Here is a 26,095-nt window from a genome sequence, read left to right on the forward strand (position 1 = left end):
CCTTTCTTATTCTTCTTTCTTTCTAACTCTCTCTCTCACTCTCTCTCTCTCTCTCCCTCGCTTTCTCTCCCTTTTTATTTTTTTATGTCTCTCTATCTCTTACACTCCTTCTAGCCCTTTCTCACTCACTCTCTCTCTCTTGTACTATTTCTCTCTCTTTCTTACTAATTCACCTTGATTCCATCATATTTTTAATACTTCATCTGTACTTTTTCTACCCGCTTTTATATTTTTTGCCTGCCGTCTGCCTTTCTTGGTATACTTTTTTCTAACTCTCTCCCTCTCTTTCTCTCCCTTTTTATGTCTCTCTTTCTATTACACTCCTTCTAGCCCTTTCTCACTCACTCTCTCTCTTTTACTATTTCTCTCTCTTTCTTACTAATTCACCTTGATTCCATCTTGTTTTGAATATTTCATCTGTACTTTTTCTACCCGCTTTTATATTTTTTGCCTGCCGTCTGCCTTTCTTGGTATACTTTTTTCTAACTCTCTCCCTCTCTTTCTATCCCTTTTTATGTCTCTCTATCTCTTACACTCCTTCTAGCCCTTTTTCACTCTCTCTCTCTCTCTCGTTCTATTTCTCTCTCTTTCTTATTAATTCACCCTGATTCCATCTTATTATTAATATTTCATCTGTACTTTTTCTACACGCTTTTATATTTTTTTGCCTGCCGTTTGCCTTTCTTGGTCTACTTTCTTTTTAACTCTCTCTCTCTCTCTCTCTCTCTCTCTCTCTCTCTCTCTCTCTCTTTTTCTCTCCCTTTTTATGTCTCTCTATCTATTACACTCCTTCTAGCCCTTTCCCACACTCTCTCTCTCTCGTTCTTTTTCTCTCTCTTTCTTACTAATTCACCCTGATTCCATCTTATTATTAATATTTCATCTGTACTTTTTCTGTACGCTTTTATATTTTTTTGCCTGCCGTTTGCCTTTCTTGGCCTACTTTCTTTCTAACTCTCTCTCTCCTTTTCTCTCCCTTTTTATGTCTCTCTATCTATTACACTCCTTCTAGCCCTTTCTCACTCTCTCTCTCTCTCTCGTTCTTTTTCTCTCTCTTTCTTATTAATTCACCCTGATTCCATCTTATTATTAATATTTCATCTGTACTTTTGTTACCCGCTTTTATATTTTTTGCCTGCCGTTTGCCTTTCTTGGTCTACTTTCTTTCTAACTCTCTCTCTCTCTCTCTCTCTCTCTCTCTCTCTCTCTCTCTCTCTTACTACTATACTCTCTTTTATATACTATAAGATTTGGTATTTTCATTCCTTTTTTGACGGTCTTCGGCATTTCATCATGCACAAATATACATTAACTTGCACAGCTACTACAATTTCGCGTTCAATATTCACCACCTGATAATTCACATGAAAGTATTTTCACTAATTATGTTTAGCAATTGATAAGGTGGTCATGGGTTCGGTTCCCTACGTTGTCCTTAAAATTTTTGTGTCCCCCTAACGCACAACACTTCCAAAGACTATTTGTTTTCTACGATGTAAGAGACGTAGCTTAACTATCTAAACAATTGATTCATAAAAGAAAATGTTATCATTCTTGATAACCCATGAAACATAACTTTCGTTGGTCGAGTACATGTGCTTTAAGATTGCCGTTTTCCCCTTCGCTCTTCTCCAGACAGAAAGAGCTAATTTTTTTTAATCGAACCCCCTTCCTATTTATGGAAAGAAGGGCGGGTTTGATTCGATTCACCCTAGTAACCCTTGACTTGGACGGGGTGTTTGTTATTCTAATGAGGAGCCCCAACCCCCTCCCTATATCCGTGCAGGTATAACCCCTTCGGAGTCATCTGCATGCAGCATCTGCTTTCAGTCCGGCGCGAGACGGCGGACGACACGGCCGCAGATATGAAACGAGAAGAAATGATCAATTGGGAAGACATCCCAACAACCATCAGTGTTGATGATGATATGGAGTGTGATATAACATTGTCTTCATAAGTGCCTGCTTAAGTTAAAGGATTGCTTTTTTCAAAGGTCGGTGAAAATATCAGTATATTTTTATACTAATTATAATCATAATAAGGTAATTCGAATTATTTTTTATATATGTATATTTGAAAAATACATACTCTAAGAATGTTTGATAGAATTTCAATTATTTAAAACAAGCTGTATGTTATTAGTATAATTTTATAAAATAAATGATAAAACATGTGACCTTTCAATTAAGGAAATCGGTTAAGCTAAAAAAGGGAAAATACGTAAATGTTCGGCAAACTCAACTTCTCTATTAAAACTGCCTGACTGGTTTGGCCGCTTTTTGAACCTGATCATTATAAAGTCACCTCTTTAACAGGCAAAAAAAATGTTTTTTGAAGTTCCAAAGCGATAATTTTTACTTTGAATCAAATAAAAAAAGGAGGCAAGCGTGTGTTCGACATCCTTCTTTTTACGATACAAGTCACAATCCATCATTACTCAGGAGAAAATATTAGTATACTATAGTATATAAACATATATAAATATAAAATACTCTTATACTCTTTCTTAATCTAGTATGCGTGACATCTCTCATTTTTCTCAAAATTCACATTTATCAATAAACATTTTCTCACTTCTGTCTGTATGTGTGTCTCTCTCTCTCTCTCTCTCTCTCTCTCTCTCTCTCTCTCTCTCTCTCTGTTGGCCTCACTCTATGTTTTGCTCTCAATCTTTCTGTTTCTCTATGCCTATATTTTTGTTCATTCTACATTTTCTATTCTCACGTTCACTGTGTTTTTTCCTTTAGGTTATATCTCCTTCGGTTTCTGAGTTTCTCTGCTTTCTTTTTCTTTCTGTTCATCTTTCACTCTCCCTCTCTCTCAGTTTCGCTATATCTCTTTTTATTTTTTTTTTGGCTCTCAACGTTTCCGTCTTTCTATGTCTATCTACTGTTTTCTACTTTCTGCCTTTTTTGTTTTTCACATTCATATTTTCTATGCCTCTTTGTATTCTTTCTCTGTCTCTATTTGTATTCACTTTCTGCCTTTTTGTATCCTTTTTATTCTCTGTTCTAGCTTATTATTTTATTCATTTTTATTTTTTTTACGAGGGTTCGCAAGAGCAGAGGTTATATAAACCCCCAGGGTGCAGGGGGTTTTGAAAAAAATGCAGGGCCGCGGGATTCGAACCCGGGACCTTTACCTTACAGTGATGAGCGCCGTGTCATCGCCTAAACCGGTGCGGCCACCGACGCCCCCTATCTTATTTTTTATTTCACTATTTTTCTTTCTAATTTTCTTTCTTTCTCTCTCTCTCTCTCTCTCTCTCTCTCTTCCTCTCATTCTTCTTTCTTCTTAACTTTCTTCTCCTTTTTTTCATATTACCTCTCTTTTTATTAACCTGTTTAATAATTAACAATTATTATTAATTGTTATTTACAATTGTAAAAGATTAGTAAACAAACAAATGATAAAAATTAATATTCTTATTATTTCGTCATTTATTTTGATTAGTATATAATAAATATTTGCTGGCTCAATCCTTTTATACTCATAATTGCACTCCATGCTTTCTCATCTCTCGAAGTTACTAAATCTACACATACATTTGCGTCGTTATCAGACGATCATACATTCAATTTAATTCTTAAAATTCTAATTAAATTTGAGACTACTTCACTGTACAAATATAAAAACAATAGAAAAAAGAAGAATCCGACATAATGAAATATACCTTAAAAGCGTAATTTTCATTAAAGAACTTCGTTTCCCTCAGATATAAGCACACCTAAGCTTGACTATATTGCAGTTTACTTCTTACATTTTGGACCAAAGAAAACAACTAATAACTACCAATACATTATCTTAGGTCAGAAGTGATTTAAATACTTAAAATCATAATGAATTAATCATGGCTAATATGCCAACATAACAAATCGGTTGTGAAGTTTTAGTGATCCATGATTACAAAATACAAAAAGCAAATATGAATAGTCTGCATGACTAGTCAAACCTAGTATGAACTCATTATTTTTCGTGGTCAGCTTGACCAATTAATATCATTCAATTAATTAAGGTTTTTAGTTGAGATAAAAAAAGTCAGTGCCACGAGCGGGATTCGAACCCACGACCTTCCGCTTGATACGCCGCTACTCTACCACATAGAGCTATCGTGACTTCGATCCTCTCGTATGAACCTAGAAACTGAACCATTTGCACTTATCACTAAGTTGATTATCCAGTGGACCATATGTCTTTTTAAATATTTATTTTTCCTTGAGTACTGTCACCCTTTCACATATATTTTTAAAAATCTTGTCTTACAGGCATCCTTTAGCCTTAAGCCGGACTTCATCTCAAGTCCAATTTCTTTATTTACCTTACGTCAGTTAACATTTTGACGGGGGAGGAGGCCATAGCCCGGCACCGGGTTAGATTTATTGTCTACTATCGGGGACATCAGAGATTATGTACGGTGCACACTCCCTTCGTGGCAAGATGGCGGCTAATCGATATATCCGAAAATGCCTAAAACTCCAACACATCCTCTCGTGACTGGTAACATCGTCGGTAAAAAATGTCAGATGGAGTTCTCCCATTTTTATGAATTAATGATTTGGATCTTATAAAAAGTACACTCCGCTTAGTTTGCACTATGGATATTTTTTACTACTAAATAGTGAGAACGTGTCTAATATTTTTATTTAAGAATAAGATTTACTTTGTTACTATTTACTTACTACATACTTCTAAAAAAAAATTGTCGCCTTGCTTCACATTGAGGCGTTTAAAGATTTTGACCGGGGCGTCGGTGGCCGCAACGGTTTAGGCGTTGACACGGCGCTCATCACTGTAAGGTAAAGGTCCCGGGTTCGAATCCACCGGCCTTGCATTCGAACCCGACATACTTATAAATGTTTTTTTTCGAAAACACCGGCACCCCGAGGGTTGATATAACCTCTGCTGTTGCGAACCCTCGTAAAAAAAGATAAGATTTTGACCATGGCCTATGAAAAATTTAAATGTTATGGTCTTCAATTGATGGTTTGATTCATTTGCTGAACTTTAACTGTGTTAAATCTAGATTTAAATGACTGAATAACACATTGATATTTATGTGCTCTGAAAATATATTTCTCCCTCTGTAGTACAGTGGGTATACATACATGAAAGTTTATGCACTATTCTCTGATTCGCGTCGACGCTCAGGGGCCATTTTAATCAGGGAAAAATTGCGAAAAAGCGAGCGGAAATAGAAGAAGGAAGAGAGAAAAAAATGATAGATTGAGTCGGAGCGGGTGTGTCGACAGGTCCAATAGGAAAACCAATTACCCAGCTTCTCCGAAAAGGGCCCCATAGCAATAGCTATAGCACCTCTCGCCAATCTCGTATCCCATTGAATCCTCTTGGTCCTGAGATTAGAGGACGTTATTGTGTGCTACCATCGATTCCCAATGAGCGGGCAGATTTTCCAGACGTCCGGCTTTTTTCAAAAATAATACTTTTCCAAGTTTTCTAATATAAAACGGCACCGTTCCAAAGGATAATCACTGTCACTATGCAGACCGTCTAAATGCCACTCGTGATCGTAGTTTGTAAATTAAAATGTTGTTCTCACTCTTACACTCACACACACGCACATATGCGGACGTACACACATTATTTATCTATCTATACACATATATCTCCTATTCCGCCATTTCTGTAGATGTGAATACTCAAGGAGGTGAAACTAGATCAAAAATACAGTAAAATGTCTCCAACTAAACATTTCTATCTCAACCTATTCCAGGCATATGCTGTTTTAAAGGGTTTTTTTTTCGAGAAGAAAGAAAAAGAAGAAGAAAGAATGTATTTACATTGAGTGAATTTACAATCATCAATGCCAGACCCTTGAGATGAGGGCTGGAATTGCTATGTACATATTAGGTTGTCTCAACAATTAACATTCCTATAAATAAGTAACTATAAGTATCTAAGTACTCATAAGTATCTTGTTAAATTTGCTTTATAACTATATATCACGATGAAGCCTATATCATCATAAGATTAACATTACAAAATCAATATTTTTAAATATCTATCTACTAAAAAATAAATAACGATTACTGTCGGTAATGCCAGTTCTGCTAATTAAAACAGCCAGTTAAACTAATATAAAGATTAATTTAATTTAATCTACATCATCAACTTGCGTAAATTGACTTTATCAACCTATACAAATCAATTTTCACTTTTAACAATTTCAAAAATCAACAATAGGAATAAATATAATAAATTAAATAGAATAAATTACAAAACTACGTGCCCAAAAAAGTAAGTAACTAAACAAGCTTAATCGATCGATATAACTCAAATAAATTTTTACCATTCATTACTAAGCTTCATAAGCTCAATACAATTTTTTTAAATATTTTTTTTTAAATTAAACGAACTACGAAAAAGAAGAGAGAGAGAGAGAGAGAGAGAGAGAGAGAGAGAGAGAGAGAGAGAGAGAGAGAGTGGAGAAAAAGAAAGAAAGGCAGAAAAAATGTGAATCAGAGACAGCGTGATGCGATGTATGAAAGAAAAAATATTGATGAGGGATTGAGTAAGAAAGAGAGGTAGTTTAGTACCTCAATAAATAGTTCAATTTAAATATCCACTAACTAACTAAACAAAATGTATTCGATTAATTCAACTAGTCCTGGAGTAATAAGTTTTTATATAAATTATGAAATTATGTTTATTGCTCAACATGCTTAGCAGAATGAACAAACTATTCCAAATATGTATATATATATATTTTTTTTTACGAGGGTTCGCAACAGCAAGGTTATATCAACCCTCAATCATGTTAAATTAATTAACCATTAATTTTTAATTTTCGTTAATTAATTATTATTTTGAATTATTTTCCATCATATGAAAGTACGAAAATTGCTCCAGGGCAAATATTATTGGGAACATTATTATTATTATTTTTAATGTGTGGTGATTAGTGAACGTAAATCGATAATTATTCAGAAATCGTGAGATGCAGTCTGGTGTGATGTAGGTTTTAGAAAAACATTTTCTTTATCGTGCCAACGTTTCAATCTTTATTGAGATCATCTTCAGAACTTGGGATTTACAAACATTATACTTCCTTCCCCACCCCTTCAAAATCCAACGTACATAAAAACATAAAACACCACTATCTCACTGGCACTCTCAACACGACACGTAAGATTACAATTACACAGAAGACAAACATTTAAGGGAGTAGAAATACTTTGATTGAATATATAAATTATATTTTGCATTGTATAAATTCACTTTTTTCCACATCCTACATATATTTGTCAAATTTAAACAATGTGGGTAAATCGCAGGCCCTGAAGATGATCTCAATAAAGATCGAAACGTTGGCACGATAAAAAATTGTTTTTCTGGAACCTACATCACACCAGACCGCATCTCACGATTTCTGAATAATTATCGACTAACGGTCACTACTCACCACACAGAACTACGAGATATTAACTTATTTTTTATTAAACCCACATAATGTCTTTTACATTCATTTTTAGTTCTGAAACTGGTATAATTAAATTTGAAACGAACGCAAATATTCATTCCAATCACATATGCATGTTTATTATATAACGCTGTTTTAACTTCAGCACAATATTTGTTTTATTTGTTAATCTGGTATAATGCTCGTGATAGTAATAGTTTGTCTGTTTGTCAGTTAGAAATATATGGGAGCCAACAGCCAAGAAAAACAATTCTTCAATAGAAAATACGCCTAGTTCGCCAAATTATAGGTCGGTATGATACCGAGGGGGTTGGTTTAAGATGATCTTGAGTAAGGTTCTATGAGAGACGTTCAATTGCTCGATTACACTTTTGTTGGCATTTCCCAAGCAATAATCTATGCTAAGCAATGATTGACGTAATGAATAACAAACTATCCCTAGGGCCTCTGAATTCAATACTTGCCTCAACTGTTCGAACTTGTAGAAGGGGTTTCTAATTTTTTTGGTCAAATTAGAGATGTGCAATTCGAATTTAAGAGTCTAGAAGAATCAGAATGGTCCATATTGTCACATAAAGTTGAGTGAATGTCCAGCGTGGGTCCATTAGTAACACTTCGCATTCCAAAAAAGGAAAAAGCTACGGGTTTTACAATAAAAGCCCAATGTTCTTTATTTTTACACATATTTTCCAAAGGTTTACCTCCTTTCCGGAATCATCGTTAAATTGTCTAAGGCTAATGCCTTTTAATGTTGGAAAGTATTTATTCAAACCGCAATAACAGTTCAAAAATAATTCAAATTACAATTAAGCGGAATGGCACAATTACACTGAAAACAAACACTTTAAGTGAGAAGAAATAATTTGAGGAAATAAAAAATATATTTTGCATTGTATAAATTCACTTTTTTCCACATTCTACGTGTATTTGTCAAATTTAAACAATGTTTGTAAATCCCAGCCCCTGAAGGTGATCTCAATAAAGACCGAAACGTGGCGCGATGAAGAAAATGTTTTTCTGAAACCTACATCAAACCAGACCGTATCTCACGATTTTTGAATAATTAAGTGGAATATTAATTTTTTTTTTTATGTTAAAAGTTACTAGAACTAAACTCCTCCATGCTGAACACACTGTCGATATCTGGTCAGCACCGATACTGATGTAGCTCTTCGAATCTGATCATTGTTGGCTCCCATCTCTTCACACGATTCTCGAACCTTTGCTATCGAGTCATTTCAGTCCTTAATTTGTACTCAGTACAATGTCAATATTGACAAGCATCTCATTCTGACCGCAATAACAATTCAAAAACTAGGAATTAAAAAAAAGAAAAGTTGGCAAAAAATTTCGGAGGATCACTGTTCTTTTTTTCAGTTGTGGGAATTCTTAATTCAGAAGTGTACGGTCTTTCCTTATTTAGTTTCTTTTCCTTTTTGTTGTTTTAAACGGGGCAGTAATGCTGCTTAATTTTGGTCAGTTTGACAGTTTCACTCTCCCTCTCTTTTCTCTCTCACCCTCTCTCTTTCACTATCTCTATCTTTCACTCTATCCCTCTATCTGTCTTAATATCCTTAGTTAGGATGGATTTTCTACATCTTCTTGCTTTTTAGTTAAATTTATTATTTTACAAACCTACGATCCTCGTTGTTTTATCACCCTCCGTTTTTTGGGTGGGCTATTAAAAAACAGTTGTTCTTGCAAATTTATACCGTATCCGACGTAAAGTTTCACCCGGCGGACAATTGTTTATTTATTCAGGGCGACCTTCTCCCTAATGCTTTCATTCATGTTGGCACGCCCCCGTCAATCATCTACCGTTGGTCAATAAATAAAAACAAGAAAAGATCGATCCTGTAAGTTGTACAGTTGTACTGGGAGGGGGGAGTTGAAGGAATAGGAAATAAGAGGGCAAATTACACCCGTCCTATCAATTTTGGACATCATTGGGAAATTACGGGGTGAATATACTTAAAAAACCCTAACTTTTTGAACGTTAGAATTATTTATATATCTCATTCATTTTTTGTATCCGTATTTCTCTTTTCCGTCACTCACATCTCTCTCTCTCCCTCTTTATTTCTTTCTTTCCATCTCGCTCTCTCTCTCTCTCTCTCTCTCTCTCTCTCTGTGTGTGTCTGTCTGTCTGTCTGTCTCTCTCTCTCTCTCTCTCTCTCTCTCTCTCTCTCTATCTATCTATCTATTTATCTTACCACCTCTCTCTCTCTCTCTCTCTCTCTCTCTATCTATCTATCTATCTATCTATTTATCTTACCACCTCTCACTCTCTCTCTCTCACTCTCTCTCTCTCTCTCTATCTATCCATCTATCTATCTATCTATCTATCTATCTCTATCTATCTATCTCCCTCTCTCTTTCTCACTCTCTCTCTCTCTCTCTCTCTCTCTCTCTCTCTCTCTCTCTCTACAAAATGCTTGTATAAGATATGTTTATAATATCGAATACTTTGATCATGTCACACCATATTATGCCAAAGCAAAAATTTTAAAAATTAAAGAAAGAAGAGCACTAATACTCTCGATGTTCTTAATAAAATTATTAAAAAGACAAAAACCATCATATCTGATAAACAACTTTAAATTGTATAAGCCTATCCATGACAAGAATACGAGTTATGATAAACACAACTTAATATTGCCTAAAATCAGAATTTCTATCTACAATGCATCCTTTCTAGTAAAAGCAATCAATAATTATAATAAAAATAACCTGTACCATTTACTACTTATACCATATGTAAAAGCGAAATCTATATTAAAAGAAGACTTCCTGAATATCCTCGTGTTTTATATATATATATATATATATATATATATATATATATATATATAAGTGTGTGCTTTATACTATACTACTATACTAGACTGAATTATGTACTATTATGTTAAGATTATTTATTACTAAATTTGCTATTATTAGTAAATTATTAACACTATTTATTATTTATTTGTTATTTATTAGTAGCGTACATTAAATTAGCATTGTTATATTTAAGCCATAATTAGAAAGACACCTTGTAAAAATGAAAATTATAATTAAGAAATGACGATAAATTGATATAATTATCTGTTAGAGATGAATAAAAAAAATGTTAACATTAAGTTTCCTGAATTCGGTAAGAGAGGACCCTATGGTCCTATGTAAGCTTCAGGTTAATAAACTATTCATTCATTCATTCTCTCTCTCTCTCTCTCTCTCTCTCTCTCTCTCTCTCTCTCTCTCTCTATCTATCTATCTATCTATCTATCTATCTATCTATCTATCTATCTATCTATCTATCTATCTATCTATTTATCTATCTATCTATCTTTCTTTCCATCTCTCTCTCTATCTATCTAACTACCTTTCTTTCCATTTCTCTCTCTCTATCTCTCTCACCTCTTGTAAGGTTTCTTGTACATTTTATTTATGTAGAAAATTCAATACATGCCATTGCTACAAACTTTTTTGATGAAAAAGCCATGTTTATTTTCTTAGAAACCGAGCAGTAAATACATACTAAATAGTAAAGAAACTCATTTTCCGGCCCTCTCAGTTTGTCCTTCTTTTGAACTTCACTCACATTCCTTTCATATGTCACATTTTACTATTTTCTATTATCTACAATAATTCACTTCTTTTCTTTCTCTCTTAATCTCAATGATTTTCACTGTTTATATAACTTTCTTTTTTGCTTACCAGTCGTTATTATACTCTCCTTCATTCTCGCCTTTTATTTAATATTTGTAATCTGTCTAACTATATCTTTCTGTTTCTTTCCCTTTCTACTTTGTCTGCGTATAACTAATTTTGATAAATGACCCGTTGGATACTTGAGGTATTTTATACATGTTGGTTTTGAGCAAGTTGGAAGTTCATTGGTATATTTCATTTTATTAATAGTTATTCTTTGGTATGTTTGTTTATTATCACTATTTATGACATTTTAATGGATATTTTGTTAGAAGTGTTTAAATGTTACAAGTGGGTTCGCTTATATAGTTGAATGGGTGAGAAGGGTCTAATTTGAATAAATTAACGGTAGGTCAGTGAGGTTGATTCCGTGAGGGTAAGTGGGTTGGTCGTAATTAGAAAAGAGGGGGTGAGAAAGACATCGTTGAAGGGGCTGGATGTTGGCCCCGGGGGTTGGGGATCAGGCTGGAGATGTAGAATTGTGTTTCAATACAATTCCGAGAGTTCGGGGAAGGCCGGGGGTGCTTCTCGGATCGATATCCTTGTAGAATTTGTCCTGAGCCGTGTGTGCGTGCGTGTAGAGGGTTGTAAGAGCGGGGGTACAAGACAGGGGTGGTTTCCCTTGGCGGAGAGAGAAATCGATGAGAGGCCGGGGTGGCGGCCATTTTGTGCAAGGGTGGTTGAACTTGGTGTGGGGGGTCGATACGTGGGTTGAGTTCTTATCTGGCACCACTTGAGATAGCGGACCCGTTTTCCTGGAGGAAAGGGCCCGGAGGGGATCCGAGATCAAAACCTCCTTAGGATAGCGGAGCCGGGGAGAAACCGATTCCAGATCGGAGCGTTATCTCTTAAAAAGAAATAAAAACCAAATTCCCTCCATGTCAGAGCTACAATTAACTGAGGGGTCCTTAAGGGCTAAGGGGCTGTCCACTTTAGCCATAATATAGCGACCATTACGCTTTAATGACCACATACAATTAGGGAGGAATAATTTTTTCGCCATTTTAAAAAATGCATTTAGTTTCTAATTTAAATTAAACAATTTTCTTTTCAACTAAATTCTTTTCACTATGTTATACATTTTTAAACGATTTTGGTAAAAGTAAAAATAGTGAAAAAGTTGTTAGGTATTAAAATACGTCTTTTTAATAGAAAACTATGATTGTTCTTAATAATTGTTCAAATTCTATGTGTACTACTCTGTTTAGTAGGTTGATGATATCAGACCACAATAAATAGACTTTCAATGTCCAATTGATTTTTTAAACTCCTAATCACAGGATGAAATCTGAAGTCCATAATCCCACCGCTATATCGGATTAGGGTATAGTCCGTGAGTTGATAAACCTGTAATTTGGTCATTATTAATAATCTTGGTCTGCTCAGTGTTGGGCAAAAATTAGTCATGTCTAATGATTAAGGATTGATCACGCAGACCGTTAGTCATGATTGGTAGTAAATGACTAATTTAGACATTAGTCACCAAATGTGATTGGTGGCTAAATTAGTCATGACTAGTAATTAAATACGTGGCATGACTAATTTAATCACAATATAGTTAGTAATGACTAAATTTCGACAAATCATGTTCAAATAGTTGATCAAAAAATGAAAAATACAGAAGTTCATCATTTTGAAAAAATTTCTAATAGAAATTTATTTCATCAAAAGGAAAATCCTTCAACACCTTATTTAATAAAAATCAATCATCCAATTATAACTAAAACTATGTCGTTATGAAAAGCGAAAAAAATAATGATAGTAATAATAGTAACAATAAAATATAAAAACATCCTAGAACAAGCTACGCTTTAAAAAGTAAATATGTTTACATAACCAATCAATGGAAAAAATATTTCTTTGAATTAAAATTTATTCCATCATCATTTATCTAACTAATTCAATCATGATTAAGAATTTTGATTGAAGTTTAATCCTGATTGAATTAGTCATGATTAAATTAATCATTATATGATTTAGTCATGATTAATTCAATCATGAGGTATAACTAGATTTTGCCCAACTCTGGCTACAATGACCAATTTACCAAAATCCAACCGAGTCCGGATAAAAATTTTGAGATAAGAGTCGTTCTCAAGGCCAACTTTCAAAAAATATTATCATAAAGGAAAACCAAAGTTACATAATTGTTCTATTTGTCTACTTTATTACAATCAAGACCCCTAGATGGTGTATTTTCCAAAAAATGTAGAAATCTCTCCTTTCAAGTGGAATAAATTTTAATTCAAAGAAATATTTTTCAGTTGATCGGTTATGTAAACATATTTACTTTTCAAAGCGTAGCTTGTTCTAGGATTTTTTTTTATTTTATTATTATTATTATCATTGTGTGGTGATTAGTGACAGTTAATCAATAATTATTTTTTTGCTTTTCATAACGACGTAGTTTTACTTATAATTGGATGATTGATTTCTGTTAAATAAGGTGTTGAAGGATTTTCCTTTTGATGAAATAAATTTCTATTAGAAATTTTTTTAAAAATGATGAACTTGTGTATTTTTCATTTTTTGAGCACCCATTTGAGCATGATTTATCGACATTTAGTCACGACTAACTATATTGTGACTAAATTAGTCATGCCTCGTATTTAATTACTAGTCATGACTAATTTAGCCATCGATGACATATAGTCACTAATGACTAAATTAGTCAGTTACTACCAATCATGACTAACGGTCTGATTGATCAATCATAAATCATTAGACGTGACTAATTTTTGCCCAACACTGTCAGAAGATGGCAATGTGCCAGAATATTCTGAAAATGATTCTACGAGGACACTTATTATCACAGATATATTAGAAATAAATATGCTAACTACAGAATAGGAATGTTGGGTAATAAATCGATGAAGTTGAGAATCGATTTTGTTTCTATTTTCAGTTCTACGTCGAAATCGTCATGTTAAAACAGAAAAATTTATAAATTTTACTCAACTGAACGTACGATTGAATTTTTAATTTTATAGTTTGATAATATTTGATGTTACAGAACCGAGTTCAAGAAATCCGACGAGGTTGCATTTCAAGTACTCCACATGGCTTTAAAGTAAGAACCGAAATGAACATTTTAAAATTATTAATGATTTATTCATACCGATTAATTATAATTGTTTTAAATCATTTTAGCTTTGCTTTAAGCATAGATAACCTAGACGATATGATTTGGAAGATGAACATTCATGAAAATATTTTTGACTAATTTCGTGGTCCGCTTGACCAATTAATATATTACAATTAATTAAGGTTTTCAGTTGAGATAAAAAAGTCAATGACACGAGCGGGATTCGAACCCACGATCTTCGGCTTGATACGACGCTGCTCTACCACTTGAGCTATCGTGACCTCGATCCACTCGGACACCAATTAATTGATCATGCGGACCACGAAATTAGTGAATTGAATAAGTTTAAAATGAAGTATACCTTCACTAAAGCTCTCCGTGGCCATTTCATTTGTCGCCGAGAATCGAATTGATTACACGACATTTGAAAAATGGCAAAAAGGAGGGAAAATTCAAAAGGTGTGTTTGAGGTGGGAAGTTGGTGTCCGAATGGATCGAGGTCACGATAGCTTAAGTGGTAGAGCAGCGGCGTATCAAGCCGAAGATCGTGGGTTCGAATCCCTCTCGTACCATTGACTTTTTTATCTCAACTGAAAACCTTAATTATTTGTTCTCAAGGTTTTCAGACGAACACAAGTTTTTTGTATTATGATTTCTAGCTACATTTCCACGGAATTGATTTTAATTTTGATATACGTTTATTTTTAAGAAGAGTATTTATTTTTGCTGAAACATTGAATTCTAAAGTTTTAACATTTTTGAACAATTTTGCACGAGAGGCCAAAATGCCGTTTTTCTGACATTTTCTCATAATCTGTCTGGTATTCTTCAACCAATTTTTGTTTGTTTTATCTTTCTTCTTTCTATATTCTTAGTATACTACGAATTCATAGGTAGGGTTATTTTTAAAATAGTGAGTAGATAATTTTAGAAAAAATGTAACATTGAGACGATGTAAAGTAAAAATAAGTAATTAATTAAGTAAAGTGAAAGACAGTAATTCCTGACAAAGACAGTAAGCCCTGACGGGGCCAAATTTCATACTATTCTGATATGAAAACATCATGATCTACACCGTGATTCGAACCCTGGAGCTCTAGCACGGCAAATACGAATCGGACACCCTAATCCCTCGACTACTAAGGTCCTTTTTAGCAAAGTACTACACTTTTTTTTATACAAAAATTATTATATCTCAACTCCGGGGTGTTTTTAAACTTAACTTCTTATTTGTTTGTTTATTAAAGTAATCTACAATAAAACATATTATTTTAATATGACCAAGGTTTTTGGAAGCCATTTACTGATCGACCTCAAATTTTTCATGTTACAGCTCAAATTGATGCACATTAAGTAATTTATCGTGTATTGTTAAGCTGTTTTATGTTTTATTTAGACGATTTGACTCAAAAGGTACATAAAATACGAAAATGTGGAAGGAGAGCATAGTATACATCAGAATACTTAATTCGCCACTTTCAAAAACTGATTTGAAGCATTTTTAAAGTAAGTACAATCATGGGACCACCGTTAAAGCATTTTGCTCTAAATTTACACGGGAAAAATATCCAAAATATTTAGTACCTTGTGAAAATCTTTTGTTTAGAAAATATGAAAGAAACGTGAACATGATTTTTTTTTTAAATTTAAACAGAGAGAAACAGTAAAGTAAAAAAAATATCCCTTCATACATCAGGACTTAACATCCATCTACCTCCTGTTAAATACTTTTCAATCCTTGTTTCATATTATTCTCAAATATCCGCGGGTTATGTCGGGATTCGAACCCAGGACCGCAATTACGAATTGGAATTCCTGACTCGGTCACGGCGGTCCCCTCAGCAGGGAGAAGTGTAATTAAAGGAATTGACTTAGTTCAATTGACGATAAACATTACAATAACAAAAAAAGTCAATAACATTTATTACCTAACAGTGAATCAAGAAAAATAACAGCAATTAAACCCTTTGCAAGACGTTATTATGCCAGTAAAATCCAAATATCATATATTACTTAAGAAATTAAAAATAAATAAAATTAGTGGTAATTACTGTTATTCAGGACGGCTTAACATCCAACTACACTTTTGTTGTCGTCCAATCTTTTTTCACAATATGGTTTCTTAAAAATTAGTCTATGCATTTTTAATAAACCATAACCAGATTCAAACCGAAAAAATCATGGCCATTAAAATTACCTGCATTTTTCTTTTTCCAGTGATGATAAAAAATTCTCAACGGCAAGTGTAATCTGTCCCAACTGAACAGACCAAAATTTTAAATTATCCATTATATTTAGTGGTCGGTTTAATGACTAAATTACTTTTTTCAATTAATTATTCTTTTTATGTAAGGTCTTGGTTGAGATGAAAATTAGTGTTACGAGCGGGATTCGAACCCACGACTTCGGCTCAATACGCCGGTGCTCTAACCACTTGAGCTATCGTGACTTCGATCCATTCGGGCACTAACTCCCCAACTCAACCCACAACCTTTCGAATTTTCCCTTTTTTTGCTATTTTTCAAATCCGAAAATCATATCGAAGTCACGATAGTTCAAGTGGTTAGAGCCGTATCGAGCCGAAGATCGTGAGTTCGAATCCCGCTCGTGACACTAACTTTTTCATCTCAAAGAAAACCTTATATAAAAAGAATAATTAATTGAAAGAAGTAATTTGGTCATTAGCCCACTAAACATAATGGATTTAATAAGTAAAAAGTATCACTTCACTGACAGCTCCCCGGGGCCACTTCATAATTCCTGGAGAATAGAATCCTGGTTATACGACATTTGGAAAATTAAAAAAAAGGAGGGAAAATTCGAACGGTTGTAGGTTGAGATAGGGAGTTGGTGTCCGAGTGGATTGAAGTCACAATAGCTCAAGTGGTTAGAGCACTGGCGTATTGAGGCGAAGGTCGTGGGTTCGAATCCCGCTCTTAACACTAACTTTTTCACGAAGTCACGATAGCTCAAGTGGTTAGAGCAGGCTGCTCTGAGCAGCGAAGTACTGACCCGAAGTTCGTGTTTTTTTTCTTTTTCACTTGCTGTTCGTACTTTGAAAAGAGATTGTCCTAGAAGAGAACTACAAATGTTTCATTTTTGACGTGCATTCTACTAGTTATAGTTTTAGTTCTATATCATCAAAATATGACGCATTTGAACTTTTAAGCAATTCTAGCAAAAGTTTGTTTTCTGCTCGCTTCAGAAGGTACTTTTAACATTAAAGATACGCCTTTTTTTTCTTTTTTGGAACAGAAAGTATAGAATGTGATGAAACTATTTAATCAAATAGATTAGCCATGAAGATGTGTATTTAGTTTTCTTTAATTTAAAGCCGGCATTTAACTCGAATTAGACTAGAAAAATTCCAGTTTGGTTTCTGTAGCATTCCAGTTATAATTGAGAACCAATTTAAATTACTTTTTTTATACTGTTATCAATTAAAATTTCATAAGCTATGCCGGGATTCGTACCCGGAATCACTAGCGTTGCAAATACGAGGGGTCACTCGGATATCCCCTTACATAAATATAATTTATTTCTTATATGTTACGTATTTCTAATACTTTTTCCGTACGTTAGAATAATATTGGCTGATAGTTTTAAAATTAATCATTATGTATTAGGTTTATCAATTTAATAATTTTTTAACACCAATTTTTCTTATCTAAGAATAATATAAAAAAATAAATTTTGTAAATATTCCTGGGAATTTTTTAAATTGTAAGGAATCATCCTATTCCATAAATCTATTTTTATGATAGTATCTTGTTGTTTTGGTCCGCATTGACTACCTTATAACTTTTGTCCTAGAAGCTAGTGTACCCTTTTTTTAAAAGTTGTGTCTATGTAACATTTCGTATGATTTTATTAAGACTTTATGAAAAAATATAACAATTATAATGGTGGAATCCTGGAATTTTCCCGCAACATTTTCAGAAGATGTTAGGGTTTTAATTTAGGAAAATAGGTAGTAAACACATTTTATTTTTGAACTGTTGAAATTGGAGTTATGCTGGCCCATTTGTTAAAATTTGTAAATTTGCGGAAAAATGTACGTAATTAACGTAACATGTATTTCGGCATAATGTTACTATATTATGACTTAATAAATAATAAAATTACATTTATTCCGTTGTACGTAAATAAACATGGCAGACATGTTTTAAAATTAATGATTAACTATAAAAAAATGAATTAATAATTTAAAAAACTCATTGTTTCAAGTTCTTTCGTTTGCACTTTTTGATGATATCTAATCAATACGAAAAAATACCAACTTATAGAAAAGAAATATTGATATCATAAAAAAACGATGATAATTCATTTGTTAAGTAAAGGGATGAAGTAAAAATAAAATTCAGAACAAACTTGGCATAATTTTTTGTGTCGCTAGTTGACACAAATTATATAATAAATATTGTCTCTTTCTCATTCTCTCTCTCTTTTTCTCTTTCTCTTTTTTTACTCTCTCCCTCTCGCCCTCTCCAAGTCGTGTGGTACAAAGTCTGCGGCTATAAATGAACCTTTAACTTTTGAACATTCTTTCGCTCGTTATCTCTCTTTCTCACTCTCACTCCTTCCCACACTCCCTTTCTTTCGTTTTTTTATGTGTTGCTTCTTCAGTAAATTTTCACTTCCACACAACACAAATAATGAAAAAACATCCTTTCGTCTTAAAAACGGTTGTTATCCCTCAGTGATTAAATTAAAATATATGATAAATAATAATAATCGAAGTATTGAATTTACCTAGAAAGAAATTTGTTCAATTTGAAGTTAATAATCCAAAAATTAACATAAAAAACGGAATTTTATTATGTATATATTTATATCTTGGACTCGAGGCCATTTGTTTTAAAACAATCCGATTCTAAATAATCACACAAGTAATGAAATGTATGTATGAATAAAATAAAATATATTTCCTTTTATTTTTGATAAAATTGAGGGTGATATATTTTATATGGCGTATATTTATAAATTTAATTTTTGAGGCGAGGATAATTAGAAGTCCAAAATTATTACGGTAGTACAATTTTTTACAAGTTAACATGACTCTGAATTTTGATGAACTTGGCATCAAAATTTCGGTAATAAGAAAAAAATACAATGTAATTATTTCTATACTGTATAATTATTGGTTGTTTAGGTAATGTTTGTTATTTTCGACTTTACAGTCTGGTGTGGTATAGGATGAAATATGGGGTTGTTTTTTGTACGATTTTGTGTATTTCTTTTCTTCACGGTTATCATGATTGGCACCATTCACCATTTCATGTACCATTGTTGTCTTTTGTCCGTTCGGTTGATTCAATAGCTTGCCGGCTCTCCTAGTAGCCGTACCTGAGAATTAGGGGCAAGGGCCCATCGATTCTTCAAGGGCGAGCGTTAAGAAGTAGGTTGGCCCATCGCCACCCCCGAAACGCACCCCCTAATGAGGCGGCCGGGAGTAAAATGGCAGTTGGGGTAGGTCAGCTGTGCTAGACAATGGGGCTGTTATTAGCGGCTCCCGGCCCTGAGAAGGGGTGGGTGGTTTTTAAGAGGGGGGTGGCCACCCCTGCTCGGAATGAATGGAGCCGGGCCCTCATTGGCCGCACCCCCTCTCAAAAAGGGGTGGAGCTAATCAACACCTTCATTCATACTACCCTGTTAGTATTTAGTAACCCAGGCTACGTTCCTCTCACTTACCCTCAATCCCTTAACAAAGTTCGGATTACCGGCGACCTCATTTTTTCTTTCATTCAACCAACTTTTTTTTCTTGATTAAGTAATTATATCAACGTGGGGCTTTCAAGACAACTTTCACGATAACGGCACATCGAGTGTTCATAATGAAGTTCATAATTAAATACTAACAAAAGGTAATTATCGTAAGTAAACAGAAGTTTAATTTATATATAGAAAGTTCAATTTAACTACATCTACAAGCAAAAATCTCATCCAGTCATAAAAATCACTGAGCTTAATTAATACTTGCCTTATTACCTAGATCTTATAATGAAAAAAATTGGTATTTCTTCAGATATTTTCAGGATTTAATGGTAAAATTGTATGTAATTTTTTGTTTCTTTTGTTTCAAGTTTGATATTGATTTTTGCACATAGTAGAATATAACAAAAATGTTTATTTGAATAAAAAAGATCGTGTTTTATAATTATACGAATCTTTTTTCATGTTTAGGGCTTTTTAAATTGCTAGAAAATTGAAATTTCAGGTCAAAAATATCCTGCTTTACCAGGAGCGCGAGAAGTGACGTAATAATATGATTTTTTATCTTTTTTTCAGCCATGGATTTTGGCCAGTTATTAGCCACTTGTTAATTTTACACTCGAATTATGTTTTATACTTGAAATATTTATCTCACATGTGTATAAAAATAGTCAAAAAATGACTTACGTTTAGTAAAGAGCCCAATGAAATTTTGGCTCTGTTGAAATACTAAAGAATTAATGATAATTTATCAATAATTATGTCTATTTATTGCAAATTAATTACTGATCAAATTGAACTGTATTATTATTTATTTTAATCTTGAAAAATAAAACATTCTAATTACAGATTGGCAAATCAGGTATTGAAATCTAAGTATTGTTTCTAATTTCTTTAAAATGAAATTTCCACACACACACACACACACACACACACACACACACACACACACACATATATATATAGATATATATTTATATATATATATATATATATATACATATATAAAATATGGGTTATGAAAAAATCAAATTTCGACAAATGCCAAATCGACACAAGTGCCAATGGGAGAAAATACAATTCTGTCTATAACTAAAAATATATTGTTATAAATAACGTCTGTTTATCATTAATTAATTTGAATAACTGTAATTAAAATGAAATGGGAATTGACTAATTTAATTTAGACTCTTTTCCAAAAAACAAAAGTGACCTATTTAACTGAAATGTCATCATTTAACTAATTAAGGATTCTCATAAACAAATATTTGTAAAAAGAATAGAAATATGTGTAAGAAGAAAATTTAATCGAAATCAAATTTGAAATTCCTTTTTTCTCTTGGCAAAAAAAAAATTATAATCAATAATTGAAGTAATCAATGTGTACACACGAAGATTTACTTCTTTATTTTTGTTTATCTGTTATAGTTATAATTCAAACGAAGAATATTTTATAAGCTACATATCCATACAACCAATGATATTTAATTAATTAATAAAGAAAGAAAGTAAAATTTAATAGAAAAATATCAAGTTGAAAGAGTCTAATTGGAGAGAATAAATCCTTCTTAGTACGACTGTATTAATTATATTTTAGTATAATTATACATGCTGTTGTGAAAAGAAAAAATCAGTTATAATGTCTACGCTTTAAAACAACGTGATAGATGTCAATGAAAATTATACATATTTTTTTAATTAATCAACTTTTTTCATAAAAATGTGATCCAAATACTGTCATCAAAATTAATTAGTTTTTTATTATAGGACTTGGGCATTGTTATACAGTATATCGAAAATTTTGTTCTGTTGAATCAATTAATCATTACCTATTAGTTTTACATATTTAATAATTTTGTAAATTTGTAAATAAACCAATAATGTTTTACAACCTCAGTTAGCATATAAGGAAAATTAATTGAAATTTAATGAATACATAAATTCTAACGAACAGAATAATTAATTTTAATTAAAAAACAAATTAACAACAATTAATTAGTGTTTTATTTTTTGATTTTGGCATTTTTATGTGTTATATGGAATAAAACTACCACAAGTTAATAAATTTTTTTCTGTTAAATCAAATAATCATTACCTATTAGTATTACATATTTAATTGGTAATAGCTTTTTGTAATGTGTATATTAAACAAATAAGCTTTTATAAAGGATAAAACTCAGTTTGCGTATAAGAAAAATAAATTGAAATGTAATAAATACATAAATTCTACTGAACAGAATAATTAATTCTGATAAAAAAAAACAACATGAAAAATGAAATTTACGAAGAAAAATACTTTTTGAGAGTCCAAAACTTTTGGGAAAAGCTTTATGGATGCAATTAACCAATTTTGAACATGCATAATTAAAAAAATAACGAATAATTATTATGATTGTGGTACGTTAGTGATTTGTTTTCATGTTGGATTTTAGCAATGTCTGGCATACTACCACTCAAGGTATAATTGACATAAACCTGTGAACGATGCTTAATATTGAAGATTACTTAGTTTATCAAAAGTTTAGTAAATTAGTGTAATGAAGCTAGAAAAAATTGCTGAATTTGTTCTGACAAATGTCAATTTGTTTTTCTATTTTGTCATATCTCATGTCACTTTATTTAACATTTTTCTTGTTTTTTCATTGTTGTCTTTTAGATAAAAGTAACTCACCTCAAGACGTCTCGGGAGCTGTTGATTTTCCCAGGATGTCTTCCACACCCCTTGCTGGCCAATGGAGGAGTGATGCCAGGAGCAAGAGGCACCGGGGGTGGCGGCGCTGGAAACGCAGGCCCGGGGGTGGCGGCCCAGGGGTGGTGGGGGCGGCCGGCTCCACCCCACTACGGGCTGCAATTTTTAAATAATAACGTTCCTCGTACAATAGTAAGTTTTATACCGCCTCTGAGAAAATTCAACACTAGCGAAAAATAAATGGGAAACCTTTCGGAAAATTCAATTTTACGATCCTGTCGCATTATGCTGATGTGTTTATTTGATGTAATCATTAACCAAATACTATTTAACAAAAATAAAAACGAAAATAAAGATCATTTTCATGCTATTTTGAATTAAAATAATCTCATATTTTGGTTTTATTTTTCAAGAAAATAATCCACAAGTCAGAACCGCTTTTCTAAAACACCTAGCACATCATTATTTTAATTTACCTATAACCGTTAAGTCATTAACCTATCAAGATGTGTTTTTTTCACGCAGACCTTTGACGCTTCAATGGGTAGTGCGTAACTCGACGAAAGGGTAAAAAAAGGCAGCCGGGCTCTTTATTTTTTTGCCCACCGATTTTTTCCTAGGGACCGAAGGGTTGATGCAGATGTCCGACGTCATCTGCTAATCCAAGAAGAAGGTGACTCTCGGTTGTTTTCAAACAAAAGCGACCCTGTAATTTGAAAGGGTGTCATTTGGGCAACAGTTGCCCTACCGAGCAATTAAACCCCTTACGCTCTGCTCTCATGATTGGCGGCGAAGGGCGTCTATCGTCTTTCCTGGGCCTACAAAAAAGAAAATAACCGCGTAAATAATAGTTAAACAGTAAATAAAAAACATCAACGTTCGTTTTTACATGAATAGAATAGAAACATCCGACAACGGTTCATGGCTTAAGGACCTAAGTGAGAATTATTAGTTACTTAATTTTCAGTCAGGATCCTTAAGCCATTACTGATTGAAAACCACCAAAACTGTGTATAGGTCCGTTTGATCTTCAATTTATTCACTTTCAGTACTTATTCTTATGATTTATATAAATAATTATTTGGAGGTCGTGAGATGCGGTCTGGTGTAATTTTTCTTTGTCGTGCCAAGTTTCGAGCTTTATTGAGATCATCATCAGGGCTCAAAGAGTTTGTTTTCTGTGTAGATGTGTCACTATTGTGCGTCGTGTTGAGAGTGCAAAAGAATGTCACATCTACACAGAAAACAAACACTTTGAGCTCTGAAGAGGATCTAAAAAATGATCGAAACGTTGGCACGATAAAGAAAATGTTTTTCTGAAACCTACATCACACCAGACCGCATCTCACGATTTCTGAATAATCATCAAGTAACGGTCACTTATGTATAGCACATGTATAAATAATATCAAGCCACGCATTATGCAGTTGGCCCAGAACGGACAATACTGATGTTGAAATGAGACCAGTGATCTTTTTTTCCCCCAAGAACTGCAGCCTTCTGGCCTATTGTATTTTCCTCGTTCCATAGTTCAGTCAATGGACTCGAACTTCTTCTAAGAAATACTAGATCATGGAGTGTCGTTGTTGTAATTCCTTTCCCTAGGTTATGTCTCCATTGAGCGGTTGCTTCACATTCGATTATGATATGGATGGGTTTTTCTTCTCCAAGAATTGCAGCCTTCTGGCTTATTGTATTTTCATCGTACCATAGTTCAGTCCATGGACTCGAACTTCTTCTAAGAAATACTAGGTCGTGGACTACGGTTGTTGCAATTCTTCTCCCTAGGTTATGTCTCCATTGACCGGTTGCTTCACATTCGATTATGATATGGATGGGTTTTTCTTCTCCAAGAACTGCAGCCTTCTGGCTTATTGTATTTTCATCATCATCATGATCATCACCATCATCCCTAAACAATTTTCATTGTTCCATAGTTCAGTCAATGGACTCGAACTTCTTCTAAGAAATACTAGGTCGTGGACTGCGGTTGCTGCAATTCTTTTCCCTAGGTTATGTCTGTCTCCATTGAGCGGTTGCTTCACATTCCATTATGATATGGATGGGTTTTCTTCTCCTCATTACGTAACCTCCAAATGGGGGGGGTCATCACTGAAGATGTGTAGATGTTTTCTCAGATGCCAGTGACATCACGCCTCTGATTTTATCCTCTGTAGCAGTGAGTCTGCTAGTCTTGTTGAGTGTTGGTTCAGCATAAGCTTACTGTGCCTAGCACCCCTAGATTTTTTGCCTGTTTTGGATCCCTTCTTTCATGGCAAATACGAGTTGGGCGCCCTAACTTCTCTGCCACCGCGTTTCTCAGACCTATATGATAAATAAATTCAGGCGGAACTTAACCGTACATAAGACTAATTTTTTTCCATCTAAATCTGAAAAAATACGACAAAAATAAAACGCAAAATAAATCTTATTTATGGTTGTTTGCACGTTAATGGTGGCCAATGTTTATATTTTTTTTCTGAGAATCATCAATTTTTTTTTGATAACTACAGTCAACGGCTTATAGTTTCTTTTCATCCTACTGAAATGTGTGACATATCGATTAATATTATATCAAAATTCACATATACAAAGAAACCTAACTGAAAGGCTGTTGTTCTTCTGAATTCTCTTTTTCCTTGTGTTTCCTTACAATGTCAAAACAAATTTATAGAAATTTTTTTGTCAGCTTTTAAATAACACAAGTCCATTCCAACTTTGTTCACAGCGAACCTTGGACGATTTGACCGAGTGACCTTGGCCGCCAGGACACATCGAGCAACCCGGCATAATATGAAAGGCATTTCCCTTAGGATGAGACCCGTTGAAGGATGGCCCGGCGTGTTTGGGGGTTATGAGACCGTATATTTTGCCACTTATGCAAAGTAACCCTATTAAGTGTGATTTATGATTTCAGGAGAATGCGATGCCGAGGGGCGGCGGATGTGCGACAAGAGCAGAAGCGAGGATGAGCGGCGTCAACAAAACAAAAATAACCATCTCTCGAAAAGCTTCAAGTCATAAATTTCATAAAAAACTTATAAATTTATTACTATATATACACATATAAGGTTTTGTAATATTCATAAAATGGTTTTATTTCCAGAGTACAAGACGATTGTGCCCTCAGAACAAATTAAGAATTTTAGATTTTAGGATGTTGGAGGATGTTAAGATTTCGTTATTTCGTATAGTTCCTGTCTTTATACCTTCAAGGGAGAGCCGGACAATAAATAGCCTTTTTTGTTTGTCAATGTAAGTTTAGACCCCTTCTCATGTAGTCTTTTTTAGTAGTATGAATCTTATATTTGAACCTTTAATGATGAGTTTGGTATGGGTATTTCGAGGAATATTATGAGGTTCGCAAATGGAATAAGAAGATAATTGAAAATGTGGGGTGTTGTTTTAAGGGGAAAACGTTAAACTAGATTTAATTTCTATCACCTTTGTTCTCCTTTGGAAGAACCAGGGATCGAG

General features: G+C 33.4%; 1 long non-coding RNA gene across 1 annotated transcript; it reads left to right on the forward strand.

Moving 5' to 3' along the window:
* Positions 1 to 1,705: 1,705 nt before the first annotated feature.
* LOC106663426 lies at positions 1,706 to 25,623 on the forward strand. The gene is made up of 4 exons (XR_001340030.2): positions 1,706 to 1,994; positions 14,146 to 14,202; positions 22,586 to 22,810; positions 25,347 to 25,623. It is a non-coding gene; the product is annotated as an uncharacterized LOC106663426 (long non-coding RNA).
* The last annotated feature ends 472 nt before the right edge of the window (positions 25,624 to 26,095 follow it).

This window comes from Cimex lectularius, unplaced genomic scaffold (assembly GCF_000648675.2).
Source record: "Cimex lectularius strain Harlan isolate CLEC.00 unplaced genomic scaffold, Clec_2.1 scaffold133, whole genome shotgun sequence".
Taxonomy (NCBI): domain Eukaryota; kingdom Metazoa; phylum Arthropoda; class Insecta; order Hemiptera; family Cimicidae; genus Cimex; species Cimex lectularius.